This window comes from Myxine glutinosa, chromosome 14, assembly GCF_964187855.1.
Source record: "Myxine glutinosa chromosome 14, kmMyxGlut1.1, whole genome shotgun sequence".
Taxonomy (NCBI): domain Eukaryota; kingdom Metazoa; phylum Chordata; class Myxini; order Myxiniformes; family Myxinidae; genus Myxine; species Myxine glutinosa.
Window position 1 is genome coordinate 63981465 of NC_136274.1, and position 15000 is coordinate 63996464.

Genomic DNA, 15000 nt, shown 5'->3' on the forward strand with positions numbered 1-15000 from the left:
ACTACAGGAGGTGCCAGGCGTTGCTCGGGAGAGGGCAAGGGAGTATTCTATGTGTCTTTTGCCAGCCCCACTCCATAATTATGGATTGCGATATGTATCAAACCAGCCCGCCGACAGACACCATCTATCGTCTACCAGCCCACCTCCAACCCCACTAACGTCTAGCAGCCAGCCTAGAACACAGCTACTGCCGACAACCTTACTACCGTCTACCAGAACGCCTACAACCCAAATAACAGGTGAGTTAAAAACATTTACTCATTAATGTAAAGTAACCCACTGGCCCAAAGTAACCCACTCCCGTGCAAAGCCGGGTACCTCTATATATATAAAGTAGAGTTGGCCTCTGTGTCTGTATCCTGATCTATGTATGTGTCTATGTATGTATGTGTCTACAATCTCTAAGATCTCGAGAACCCGTGGACGGATTTGCGAGCGGCAAGTACTGTTCGACTCGGGATGGTCCCAGGAATGTCACGGAGACATAAAATTTAAAAAATTTCGGGTTTTAAAATTAGCGTATTACGCATAATTAGCACTAGCAGAAGAGAGAGGGATTCGAAGGGAGGGAGCGCAGCGCTTCTAGCGCTTCTGACTACAGCACACCTTAAAATTAAAACAACTTCGGGTTTTAAAATTAGTGTGTTACGCGTAATTAGCGCTAGCAGAAGAGGGAGGGAATCTAAGGGAGGGAGCGCAGTGCTCCCTCCAGCGCTTCTGTTAGCGTAATTAGCGTATTTCGGAACGTTAATTTTTCAACTTCATTATTCGGAATCAGTACGTCCCAGAGAACCTTCGTAACGTTAATTTTTCAACTTCATCCGATTGACATGGGACCAACGGCATGTGACAAAGAGTGAAACATACAGGCTACATTTATTTGACGACAATGAGTTCCGACTTCCGACCTCGGTGGGATGACAGGCTGAGTCAACCCCCCTGGTGTGAAGGGGGAGGAGGAGGGGAGGGGGAAGAGAAGGGGAGGGGAACGAGGGGGAACGGGGATGGGAGGGGGAGGGGGAGGGGAGGGGGAAGGGGGAGGGGGAGGGGGGAAGGGGGAGGGGAGGGGGGGAGGGGAAAGGGGGGGAGGGGGGAGGGGGAGGGGAGGGGCCCTTCTTCCCCTGGGCACCCCCGCACCCTTCCCTCCCCCCTTCCCCTCCCCCCTCCCCCCCTTCCCCCTCCCCCCCCATTCCCCTCCCCTCCTCTTCCCCCTCCCCTCCTCCTCCCCCGCTTCCCCCTCCCCCCTCCCCCCCGTTCCCCTCCCCCTCCTCTTCCCCCTCCCCTCCTCCTCCCACTCCCGTGCAAAGCCGGGTACCTCTGCTAGTATATATATAAAGTAGAGTTGGCCTCTGTGTCTGTATCCTGATCTACGATCTCTAAGATCTCGAGAACCCGTGGACGGATTTGCGAGCGGAAAGTACTGTTCGACTCGGGATGGTCCCAGGAATGTCACGGAGACATAAACATTTAAAAAATTTCGGGTTTTAAAATTAGCGTATTATTAGCACTAGCAGAAGAGAGAGGGATTCGAAGGGAGGGAGCGCAGCGCTTCTAGCGCTTCTGACTACAGCACACCTTAAAATTAAAAAAACTTCGGGTTTTAAAATTAGTGTGTTACGCGTAATTAGCGCTAGCAGAAGAGGGAGGGAATCTAAGGGAGGGAGCGCAGTGCTCCCTCCAGCGCTTCTGTTAGCGTAATTAGCGTATTTCGGAACGTTAATTTTTCAACTTCATTATTCGGAATCAGTACGTCCCAGAGAACCTTCGTAACGTTAATTTTTCAACTTCATCCGATTGACATGGGACCAACGGCATGTGACAAAGAGTGAAACATACAGGCTACATTTATTTGACGACAATGAGTTCCGACTTCCGACCTCGGTGGGATGACAGGCTGAGTCAACCCCCCTGGTGTGAAGGGGGAGGAGGAGGGGAGGGGGAAGAGAAGGGGAGGGGAACGAGGGGGAATGGGATGGGAGGGGGGAGGGGGAGGGGGGGAGGGGGAGGGGGGAGGGGGAATGGGGAGGGGAGGGGGGGGAGGGGAAAGGGGGGGGGAGGGGGAGGGGAGGGGCCCTTCTTCCCCTGGGCACCCCCGCACCCTTCCCTCCCCCCTTCCCCTCCCCCCTCCCCCCCTTCCCCCTCCCCCCCATTCCCCTCCCCTCCTCTTCCCCCTCCCCTCCTCCTCCCCCGCTTCCCCCTCCCCCCCATTCCCCTCCCCTCCTCTTCCCCTCCCCTCCTCCTCCCACTCCCGTGCAAAGCCGGGTACCTCTGCTAGTGACGAATATAGTGGTCACTCTGTTTGATAACTCGTGAACCAAAAGTGATAGGTGCAACTTCACTAATGCCATGAGCTAGTCAGGACCATTCTCCTTTGCGTATTGCCGGACCATTTGCCCCAGCGACCGAACCGTGCGCTCCAAGCCCGAAGGTATGCAGTTCAACATGCTACTCCCAGCTCGGTTCCCTGCACCATCACCAGGTGGTGTCGAAGAGCGATTGCATGTAGACCTGTGCCAATTTGACCACAAGCGAAGGTTGCTGGTGAAGACTCTTATCCCAAAGATTTTTCACCAACTTTTCCTTTTTTGTTCCCTCAACCGCTTCCACCCCTTGAAGTAGTCCAGAAGCATTCCTGAACATCACCCTTATACACCACCCCATTCAACTTTTATTTAAATTGAAGTACCATGCAACGGGAGGTTCTTGGCAGAATTAGGCGAGACAATTTGTGTTTTACAGTGTTCCAGTGTATAATTCAACTTAAATAGAATAAAGATTGTGAAAGTCTATAAATTAAATACCAGAATTTACTGCCATTTTCCACAGCATCTATGACATTACCCTATCTAATACGTTCCCCATTAGTTATTTGTGCCTGTTGTTTGTGTCCTTTATGACGTCCTTCAAAACAGTACGTTTCCCATTTGGTATGATTCTCAAATTTGTTTGTCTGCCAGACAGGCAGAGTAAAAAATATTATCTCACTCCTCTCTGCACATGTGCGATCGGGACAAATTCAGAACAAAACTAGAACTGCACTCGGTAGAGCGCACACCTCCGTCAGGCTGCACAGTTTACCTTTTGTATCCCACTGATGGGTCAGATCTGGATCTCGACCTGAACCAAAATTTAATGGGCTTGTTCTCGACACTTAACCGAATCATCCACCTAGTTTAGTCATAACTCGTCCACAAATTTTTGGCCCCATCACTAAATGGTGAAGAAGAATTGGGAACTTCACCAGATATCTGTCCACCAAGTTTTGTCCGAATCCATCCACAACATTTTGGGATATGCTGCTCACAGACAGACAGAGACAAACAGACAGACAGACAGAGACATGGGTGAAAACATAAACTCCACCGCCATATGGAAAAACAGCAAACCTGTCTTCCTATTCATGTTCAGATTTGTGTTCAAAATATAACATTCAATTTATATAAGTTGTTCCTCGATCATAAACTGATGAGATGGGCATGACCCAATTGCTTAACCCCATTTTTTGCTTTCAGTGTGCGGGGTAATTACCCCGAGAACAAAGCTCGAGTTGTGTCTGGAAGTCAAACGAACAAAATGATAATTCCACAGCAAGTAAAAGCCCTTTCCATTTTCAGTTGCAATTGCTAAACATATTAAACTCCATAATATAAATGTCTCAGCAAGGATGATAAAAACAACAATGTGGAAACATATAATTCTTATTTTTTTTGTATACAAGATTGAGGCTCGTTTAAGAGCTAGCACATCAAACACATATTAGCACATACAACACACAACAGGCATTTTAAGGCCATTTTCCCTGCAAGAGCGGTGGTTAGCCTTGCTGTCCCCATGACAATCTTCTCCATTTTTCCCTATTTTCTGCATCTCCCCTTGTTAACCCCCTTGCCGCATTTCTTCTTCCACCATCTTTAGCCAAGTCTTTCTCGGTCTTCCCCGTCCTCTACTTCCTTCTACATTCATTTCCATCACTCTTCTCAACCAGTCACTTTCATCCTTCCTCAACACATGACCAAACCATCTCAACCTGTTCCTCTTCACAGCATCAATCACAGGCTCTATTCCCATCATCTTTCGCAATTCATCATTTGTCTTCCTCTCTCTCAATGATACTCCACACATCCACCGAACCATTCGCATTTCCACCCTTTCCAGCCTTCGTTGCTGCTCTACGTTCATTACCCATGTCTCGCTCCCATAAATCATAACACTTCTCACAAATGCAGCATACACCTTTCCCTTCAGCTTCAATGACACTCCCCTCATCAGCATGCCACTCAGTTCCCGAAACTTCTTCCATGCACATCTCACTCGAGCAACCGTTGCCGAATCTGATCCACCTTCTCCATTCAGCATGTCTCCTAGGTAACAAAATGTTTTCACACCTTCCAGCTTCACGCTGTCTCCATGATCCAACTCAACATTTCCTCCATCTGCAGCTCCCTCTGTGCGCACCTTACACTTGAATGTAGTTGCCATATTAGCACATAAAACACGAAAACAAAGACATGTAAAACAATAAGGGGAGGGGGAGACAAGATGGGGAGACAGAGGGAAGCACACAAGCACAACAGTGGAGAACAGGGACATTGGGAGATCTGTTCGAAGGGAGAGGGCTTGGGGGGGGGGGGGGGGGGGAGGGAAGGGGTACACGGTACAAAACAAATTGACACTACAAGGAATTTCAGGAGTGAAGTCGGGGATTGAAAGAGGTGGATTTGGGGTGTATTAACGGGGATAGAAAAGATCAAGGTTTTGGATGGGGAAAGATAAGAGATGGTGGTGAGCAGCTGTTTTAAAGACCTAGAGGGAGGAGTGGGATTGAAAAGTGTGGGAGTTTGTTCCAGAGGCAGGGAAAAAGAGGCATGAAAGAGTGAAGGTGAGCAGAGGGTCTTGATTTTGGCAGTTTCACCAGAAGAGGGTTGCTGGCAGTTCTTGTGCGTCCTTGCAGGAATATTTGGGGGACACAGCACAGACAGAGCTGGAGGAGCTAGGCCAGAGAGGGGTCGGTGGAAGACAGAAAGACCACCTACCTGCCTGCGGTGAGAGAGTGAAAGGCCCTCAGAATCAGCTTCATCGCGGGAGAAACCAATGATCCTGAAAGCTTTGGTTTCTACAGCGTGAAGCCGGGCTAGGTGTTTGGCAGGAGCACCAGCCCAGAGGGGAGAGAAGTATTCCATTGAGCTGCAGATGAAAGCCTTGTATGTGGTGAGGAGCTCAGGTGTGCCAAGGAAGGACTTCGCACAACAGAGGATCTCCAATAATTATTATCTATATAAAACACAGTTTGTGTGTGTGTGTGTGTGTGTGTGTGTGTGTGTGTGTGTGTGTGTGTGTGTGTGTGTGTGTGTGTGTGTGTGTGTGTGTGTGTGTGTGTGTGTGTGTAATGTTACCGATAGACTCTGAAACGGAGAGGCTCACGTGCTTGATATTTGGCATAGACATGGCCATTGAGCCTGGGACGAACATGGCCGAGACAATATTTGACGAGATCCATATTTTTTATTCATATTTACCTCAGCGCATTTCAGCGTAGTGTTACATATTTATGTGAATGTATGTGAATTACCATTCAGGTCTTTGCTTATCCGTGTGTAGTATATTAAGGGTTGTTGTGGTTGGAGGGTCAGGGGCCCTTCTGAAATAGTGGCCGGAAACGGAAGTGACCGGAAACGAAAGAGGAAAAGACACGAGGAAAAAGGACGGGTATTCTTCTTCCTCGCCCCGCTCCGACGAAAGGGGGGATTGATTGAGCCGTGTGGAAAAGCGGCGTTCCCGAGCCTGTCTGGCGAGAGGAGTTACCGGGACGGATACCTGCCCGGTGGACGTCAAACTGTCGTGTGGCCGTGCACCGACCTAGCGTTTGGCGCCGTTCGCGACACCGTCTAAAAAGACGCGTACGGGTCGCCCGTTGGGGCCTAACACGCCTTGCAAGCGGCGTGGGGCTTTTGGCTTGCTTTCCCGTACCCGCTTCGCGTGGCCACGAGAGGCTGCAGCCGGGGTGCCTGGTAGCGGTACGATACCTGCCCGGTGGAAACACGTCCACCCGGGGTTCGTTCAACCGCCCGAGTGCGGCGACGCCGACCATCATCTTGGTCAGGAGGGGCCCAGAGACATTGTGCGGGACCGAGACCAAAAGGGGGTCGTGAGTACTCACCGGGACACACATATATAAGATGGCCATCTTAATCATAGGGACTTGATTGTGGATTGGGAATTGTTGATGGTTGTGTATTGTTGATTGCTCGGGGAAAATCTCCGTGGTGGTATCATTGAAATTGTATGGTATCATTACCATTGAAATATATCCTTGAACATCAGTTGTCTCTTGGGTGAAATTCATATGGATTGCGTGGCGAAAGCGCATATATAATACAGCTTTCTGGCGAAGTGCCTCTCACGGTCCGGGGGTCACCGAGACCAGGTATTCACCGAGGGGACCACGTAACAGAATTGGGGGCTCGTCCAAATTACGATTTGCGGTTTCGCAATTGGGTCTACGTCCGGGATTTAAAATTGTATAACATAATAAAATAATAATTTTTTATTAATTAAAATTTATTAATTAATTATTAATTGGTAAATTTTTTTGAGAAATTGGGGTAAAGTCTTGGGTGAAGGTTAACAGGTGTTAACGATAGGCACCATGGCGTTTGTGGCACAGAACTTTGTGGTAACCCCGAGTGAGGCACAGTTCCGAGCGTTGCTAAAGTCGGACCTCTTGAAATTGGCCAAACATTTTAACTTGGAGGTCCGAACTAATTTGAGGAAGGCAGAGTTGCAGGCCACGGTGATACAATCTATGGTGGGATTAGGAACATGGGACGAGTTAGCCTGGGAGTGGCTACCCGAAGAACCAGAAGATGTTGAGCTCCGGAAACTGGAGTTGCAATTACGGAGCCAGGAACGGATTAAAGAAGAAGAAAGGAAAGCAGAAAAGGAAAGAGCAGAAGAAGAAAGGAAAGCAGAAAAGGAAAGAGCAGAAGAAGAAAGGAAAGCAGAAAAGGAAAGATCAGAAGAGGAAAGGAAAGCAGAAGAGAGGAGAGAAGAGAAGCAAGCAGAGGAAAGGAGAGTGGAACGAGAACTCCAGGAAAGGTTAAAAGAAGAAGAAAGGAAAGCAGAAGCGAGGAGAGAAGAGAAACAAGCAGAGGAAAGGAGAGTGGAACGAGAACTCCAGGAAAGGTTAAAAGAAGAAGAAAGGAAAGCAGAAGCGAGGAGAGAAGAGAAACAAGCAGAGGAAAGGAGAGTGGAACGAGAACTCCAGGAAAGGTTAGAAGGGAGAAAAGCAGAGGAGAGGAGAGCTGCAAGGGACCTCGAAGCAGAGGAGAGAAAAGCGGAAAGGGAATTAAAGGAACGTGACATGGAGCTTCAGCAAGAAATCAAATTCAAGGAGCTGGAGTTAATGAGAGAACGGGGAGAGGTACCACCCTTGCTGACGGGGTCGACACCTAACCAGAAAACCTGGGATGTGGGCAGACATGTGAGGCTGGTTCCACCGTTCAGTGAAAAGGAAGTCGCGAAATTTTTTCCACACTTTGAGAAAGTGGCTCGACAATTAAACTGGCCGGAGGAGGCCTGGACCATACTCGTGCAAAGTGTGCTGGTGGGGAAAGCTCAGGAAATTTATTCGGCGCTACCAATGGACCAATGTGCAGATTATGAGGTACTGAAGACGCACATCCTCAAAGCCTATGAGTTGGTTCCGGAAGCTTACAGGCAAAAATTCAGGAATGCCAGGAAGAGGGAGAGTGAGACCCATGTGGAGTTTGCCAGAGTGAAAGAAAACATGTTTGATCGGTGGTGTGAGTCAAAAGGAGTCGGGAAAGACTTCGAAACATTGCGGGACTTGATCCTGGTGCAGGAATTCCAGCAGTGTGTCCACGAGGACATCAAAGTGTACCTGCAGGAAAAGAAAGTACCAAAGTTGTGGGACGCAGCCACCATGGCAGATGATTATGCCTTAACCCACCGAATAGGGGTCCACAAACCTAACTCCTCGCCTAGACTTCAGCAGGGGAGTTATGGAACAGCAGGTGCGGAGAACGACCATACATGGCGGCGGCCTCGAGATGATTATGGGGACAACTATGATACCCCACCTGTTCGAAATCAGAGGGATGCGGGCCCAAGACAAACTTATAGTTCGGGGGGCCCGAGGCAGACCACGAGTTTTTCCTCCGGGCCTACTTGCGCTTTTTGCAAGAAACCTGGACACTTGATGTCCAGTTGTTACCGCATGAAAAGCGAAGACCCAGAGCGGAGTCCGACTACTACGACTCCAAACGCAATGGCCATTGTGAGAAATCGCCATCAAAAGGGTTACCAACCATTTATTTCAGAGGGGTTTGTGTCACGGGATGGAGCCTCGACTAACCGGAAACCGGTTAGGATATTGAGGGACACAGGGGCACATCAATCTTTAATGCTTGAAGGCATTTTGCCATGGTCCGAGGAGACGGCAACGGGGGATAGTGTTCGTTTACAGGGGATCGGGGGCGGTGTTAGTGCTCCCCTTCATGTCATCCATTTGGAGTCCGATTTGGTGTCAGGACCGGTCACCGTCGGTTTACAAGCCACGCTTCCTGTAGAGGGTGTATCTGTGGTTATCGGGAATGATTTGGCCGGGGGTCAAGTTTATGGTAACCTGAGGGTTGGTAAAGAGCCCAGCAGGGAAAATAACGCCACCCCAGCTCGGGATGGCGACAAAAGGGCCAAGTTATTTGTAGGGGGACTGAACTTCAAAACAGAGGAAGAAGTTCTGACCTCTGTCTTCAACAGATATGGGCCGCTGGTGGAAGTGCGGTTGGTAAGAGACTGGGAAACGCAACAGTCAAGAGGGTTCGGCTTTGTCACGTTTGCCAGCACAAAAGACGCCAGAGAGGCAGAGAAGAATTGGAATGGCAAGGATTTGGAGGGTCGGACCATAACAGTAGGGAAGGCATTTCGTAGCTGTCGAGAGGTCTACAGGAGAGGACAACTGGGCGGTAGTTTTGGTGGTGGCCGCAATCAATATTATTATGGAGGCTCCCTGAGTTACGGCCGCTCCCGAAGGAAGGATTGGCAAAGTAGTGGCCGAGAAGGAGACCGCTATTCAGGGGACTACAGGGACAAGTGGTCCCACCCTAAGTATTAGGGAAGTTCTGAGAAGTTGAAGCACTGAATGCGGCGGAGCCGCCGAGCCAAGATTCCTACACGGATTAACCATGAACGCCGTTCCTAAAGGCGTCCATGTAGTGAACTTTCATGCACGGACTAACCGTGAACTCCACGTTCCTCAAGGCGCCCATGTAGAGAACTTTCCTGCACGGACTAACCGTGAACTCTCCGTTCCTAAAGGCATCCATGTAGTGAATACTCGGCTTGGCCTCCCGGAAAAAGTGCTATCGAGTGGCTTAACGTTGGATCTTTGATCAACCCCTTAACCTTCATTCACAAGAAACTGACGGTCAAAGTCAGAGGGTCATGAGATGGAGTTTGATTTGGCAGGGACAATGTCGTTGCTGGTGCTTAGTCCAGAGTGAGTAATCTGGAGGGGTGGTGGTGAAATTTTGGTTGCTTTATTTTTAAGTAATAACTGTGCCCGGGGGGAACTGATAATGTGGGGGGGTTGAGTTATCTGGTTTGTTTCTCCAAATTGGCCGGCAATGAAAGTTTTCGCTGGGTTCAAACTTTCTTTCTTGAAGGGGGGGAGTGTTACATATTTATGTGAATGTATGTGAATTACCATTCAGGTCTTTGCTTATCCATGTGTAGTATATTAAGGGTTGTTGTGGTTGGAGGGTCAGGAGCCCTTCTGAAATAGTGGCCGGAAACGGAAGTGACCGGAAACGAAAGAGGAAAAGACACGAGGAAAAAGGACGGGTATTCTTCTTCCTCGCCCCGCTCCGACGAAAGGGGGGATTGATTGAGCCGTGTGGAAAAGCGGCGTTCCCGAGCCTGTCTGGCGAGAGGAGTTACCGGGACGGATACCTGCCCGGTGGACGTCAAACTGTCGTGTGGCCGTGCACCGACCTAGCGTTTGGCGCCGTTCGCGACACCGTCTAAAAAGACGCGTACGGGTCGCCCGTTGGGGCCTAACACGCCTTGCAAGCGGCGTGGGGCTTTTGGCTTGCTTTCCCGTACCCGCTTCGCGTGGCCACGAGGGGCTGCAGCCGGGGTGCCTGGTAGCGGTACGATACCTGCCCGGTGGAAACACGTCCACCCGGGGTTCGTTCAACCGCCTGAGTGCGGCGACGCCGACCATCATCTTGGTCAGGAGGGGCCCAGAGACATTGTGCGGGACCGAGACCAAAAGGGGGTCGTGAGTACTCACCGGGACACACATATATAAGATGGCCATCTTAATCATAGGGACTTGATTGTGGATTGGGAATTGTTGATGGTTGTGTATTGTTGATTGCTCGGGGAAAATCTCCGTGGTGGTATCATTGAAATTGTATGGTATCATTACCATTGAAATATATCCTTGAACATCAGTTGTCTCTTGGGTGAAATTCATATGGATTGCGTGGCGAAAGCGCATATATAATACAGCTTTCTGGCGAAGTGCCTCTCACGGTCCGGGGGTCACCGAGACCAGGTATTCACCGAGGGGACCACGTAACAGTAGTACCCGCTAATCTCAGCCAGTGCGTGCAGCTCGCTGATTCGCTCAGAGCGATCACGTGATGTTCCATCCCGTCACACGTCACACGTGCATGTAATTCAGGGCGAAAAGCCATTGCGTTTTTTCACCTTTATGCGATCGTGTTTGTCGACTTTGTGCGATATTAATTAAATTTTAATTCATATTTCGTGTTTACGAATTCGAATACGACGGATTTCCCCTTTCCCCTTTCGATTTCGAATACGAATCGAATACGAGCTTGAGTCGAGAGGGCGAATGTACGGGTTGGGAATGAACGGGTCTCCCTTCCCCCGCCCGGCAACGCCGGTACTGGAGGGCGTGGGTCACAGGATCGGTGAGTCTCCAAAATCCACTTCGTGCTCTTACGAAGATGCAGGACGATGTCGCGATTGTTGTGCTGCTCTCCAACCATGAGAACTGCAACGTCATTGTTGACTGGCCCTCCCCCTCCCTCCACCCTACCCCTTCTCCCCTCCCCCTCCCATCCCTCACCCTCCCCCCCTTTCCCCTCCCTCACCCTCCCCCCCTTTCCCCTCCCTCACCCTCCCCCCCTTTCCCCTCCCTCACCCTCCCCCCTTTCCCCTCCCATCCCTCCCACCCCTCCCCCTCTCATCCCTCCCCCTCCCCCTCCCCATCCCCCCTCTTCTCCCCTCCCTCCCCCTCTTCTCCCCTCCCCCCCCTCTTCTCCCCTCCCCCCCGTTCCCCTCCCGGCAATGCAGGGTACTTCTGCTAGTCAATAATAATATGTAGATAATCATTGTATTAATAATAATATAATAATTATCCACAATAATTATCTACAATAATAATTATATCGACAATAAAGAGAATGTCATTAATATTTGATTATTATTACAGAGGCAGAATCAATGCTCACCTCTTCTCTCTCTCCCCTCCCACCTGCTCTGTCTGTCTCTCATCTACTCTCCTCCCTGCCCCCCAATTCTCCTCTCCCTTCTCTCCCCTTCCCCCCTCCCTTTCCATCCTCCTCTCCCCCAACCTCATTTCCCTTCTCTGTCTCTCCTTCACCCTCTCTCCTTCTTCCTCCTCCTCCTCTCTCTCTCTCTCCCTAGACATATGCCCTCCCCAAGCGCAAGGCTAATGGAAGAGCAAGGTGACTGGAGGTTACGAACAGTATGGCAGCAGGGCAACTCTTGGACACAATTAATAAGCATGGGAATGGACAGACATGGAAGAGAGATGAGGGAAGGAAACACTGCACCATGCAAGTTAAGATAGCTGGGTTGGGAAGGATTCATGGGGGTAATTAACATTGTGGGTAAGGATTGGGGGTGACGTGTTACGGATTCGTCACTTCCGTTGTTGTGGTTTTCATCCACTGTAAATATTTTTGATTCCATGTACTATTATTGTTGTCGTTTAAGGGAGATAGAGGTTACTATTTTCAAAAGGTAAAAAAGTCAATGTTTTAAATGAAACCGGAACCGGACGACGACGAAGAGGAGGAGAAGAAGGCGGAGCGAGTGAGTCGGACAAGAAACCTAGTTGCTTCGAGGTCTGGAGCGAACGATTGGCGAACGAAAGTCACGAGTGAACTTTGGGTTTCCCAGGAAAGGGATTCCTGCGACAGAGTTGTTATCGCTGTGACAGATCAACCTGCGTGTCAGGTTTTGGCGGTTGATTCCAAGGAGAATCATCGTCGTGCCGTTACGCCTCGAGAACGGGCCATCGGCTCAAGGTTTCATCTCGCTTCGACCATTTTCACCGCATTCAGACGTTGATCTGGTGTGTGTGTGTGTGTGTGTGTGTGTGTGTGTGTGTGTGTGTGTGTGTGTGTGTGTGTGTGTGTGTGTGTGTGTGTGTGTGTGTGTGTAACGTGGCTTTTGAGTGGAAAATCTGCGTGTCGCCGATTTGGAGCCGTGAACGTCCATACCTGAGGGTGTGATTTCCCAGTCGCCTTGAGGGCGCCTTTGCGCAGCCTGGGCAGCAGGACTGTAACTGCCAACCCAACGGGATTCTGGTCTCGATTGGACATCGTTCTGACGATCGCTGGAGCGGATCGACTTGGGCTTGATGCCGGAATAGACATTGGGGAATGTTCTTCTTTTCGCTCACTTGGAGCACAGTGAGTTATATTGTACGAACCTGATGGTACCATCATAGGAAATATATATTGGTTGTACAATTGATTACTATTGTTGTTGTACTGTTATTCTTGTGTGATTTTAACACAATACTTGTTTGTTGGTAACAATTGGTGTGGTTTCACCATTGATCTTTGACACAGAATAACACATCTTTCTGCCGTAACTCCTCTCGGGGCTCGGAGGTACACCGTGACCAGGGGGTTTGGGGAGGAGCACGTAACACATGAGATGGCGGTACACCACCTGCTCTGGAGGGAAGAATGGCATAGCACAGCCTCTGGAAGGCAGTTCCACATAAGGGAGAAGTGAGAAGAAGAAAAAGTCGAGATGTGTCTGGAATTTGGAAGTTTCGACCTGGAGTGAGATATCACGGCCTTAATAATGCAACACGTTTACTACAATAAATTATCCATCAGGATGTGAAAGGTAACCTCTACAACATCCAGCAAGAGGTGGAGCAGCACACAATGGCAGACTTGTTTGGCACAGCTAAAAATTGCCAGAGGATTCCTGAGGACTGCAACGGATCCTACAGCCGATCCGAATGACGATGGCAAAAAGGCTGTGCAATTACACGAGGTATTTATTCTTCGTGAATGAATCAAGTAAAAAAAAAAAAGATCGCCATTTAAGCAGGACAACTTCACAACAGGTGGTTCTAGAAAGTGTTAGCAAGGCAATTGGACTCTGGAGCCACAAGGGATCTATTCATCTTGTCCATCGAATCATAACCAGACACCAAGTTGTTTCTACACTCGAACATCAATCAACAGGGAATTGCTACTTCCTTCTGGACTTTTCTATTTCAATTTGTTTTCTGCTTTCAACCCTTGAGCATAAATAAGAGAAGGTAAAACCACCCCCCCCCCCCCCTTCCAAAAGAAAAACATCTGAAAAACAATAAAATGCATTCAGTTCTAAATAAACTGATATTTAAGGAATGCAATATCAACCAGATCCAGGTATTGCAACGAAAGGCTCTCCAAACATCAGGTGCACAAATAAGCACGGGTGATGGAATGGCAGGGGCTTGTGAAGAAAACCCGAACAGCCGCGTGGGTTTGTGATGAGATGGAATGCTCTTCCCGTAACGCCACACGGCTCATGCCGATGGGATTGGAATATTTCATCGGGGGTAAACAAAATCACTCTGTGATCTACCATGGTGATTTCCTTTCAATTGATGGGCCTTTCCCACTTTGCATGATCTGTTAGGACTACATCACCAAGTATGTGTGATTTCAAAAATCCATTCAAAACGTTTCTTTTTTTTTTACCCATAACGATTGTAAGCGAGAGTACGTGCAAGCAAAAATAAATAAACAAACCATTGCTACACAATAGGCAACAGCGTGGGCAGTACAAGTTGAACAAACACTATTTTTAACTCCTTTTCTGGGATTGTAAGAAATAAGCAGAGAGTTCATCATCAGAGACATTTGACAATGCACAAATGTATGCAAATCGAAAGGTAAGTCATAACATGTGCATGCGTTTGTGCGGTCACTATGGTTTGATCTGCATGCCCTTCTCCTGGTCACTATGGTCACAATGGTTTGGTTTGGTCCCTATGGTTTGGTCTGCATGCCCTTCTCCTGGTCACTATGGTCACAATGGTCACAATGGTTTGGTTTGGTCCCTATGGTTTGGTCTGCATGCCCTTCTCCGTGCTTCTTCAATTCCTAGAGGAATAGGATCCGGCTCTTCAAAGAAATGACAGTGTTCAACAAGCAGAGATTGAAATCGGGGGATACACCATCCATTCCGTTGACCATCCGATCTGCCACCAGGATGGCTTTTGTGGACTAAGGACGTTAAAAAGAAATCCCTCGTTGCCTTTTTTTGTTTTTTTTTTAAAGGTGTAGGTGACTGTGTGTGCTGGCACTCTGGTCGAATTACAATTCCTCATCTGCAGGGTGGTCCACAGTTTGCTGTGTTCCTGTGTTACGGAAGAAAACAATTGATACAAAGATGTCATTGGAATAAATTAATTAATAGAAGAAAGTTCATTATGGTTCATAACAAGACGTATGGCCCACCCTGCAGAGCCGCTCGTCTCTGGGTCGTCTGTTTCATCAAGACGTAGCGAGAGATTGGATCCATTGATGACAACTTCAGGCGCCACTCAAATCCCTTCATGCTGGGGGTTCCTTCCTTATGGAAACATGCTCACCATTATCGTTTTTTAAGGAGCAATCACGACCACAACGCTTCGTCCAACTGCCGTACAAGTCAGGGTGGTGGTTTAACACAAACTCTCTTTAG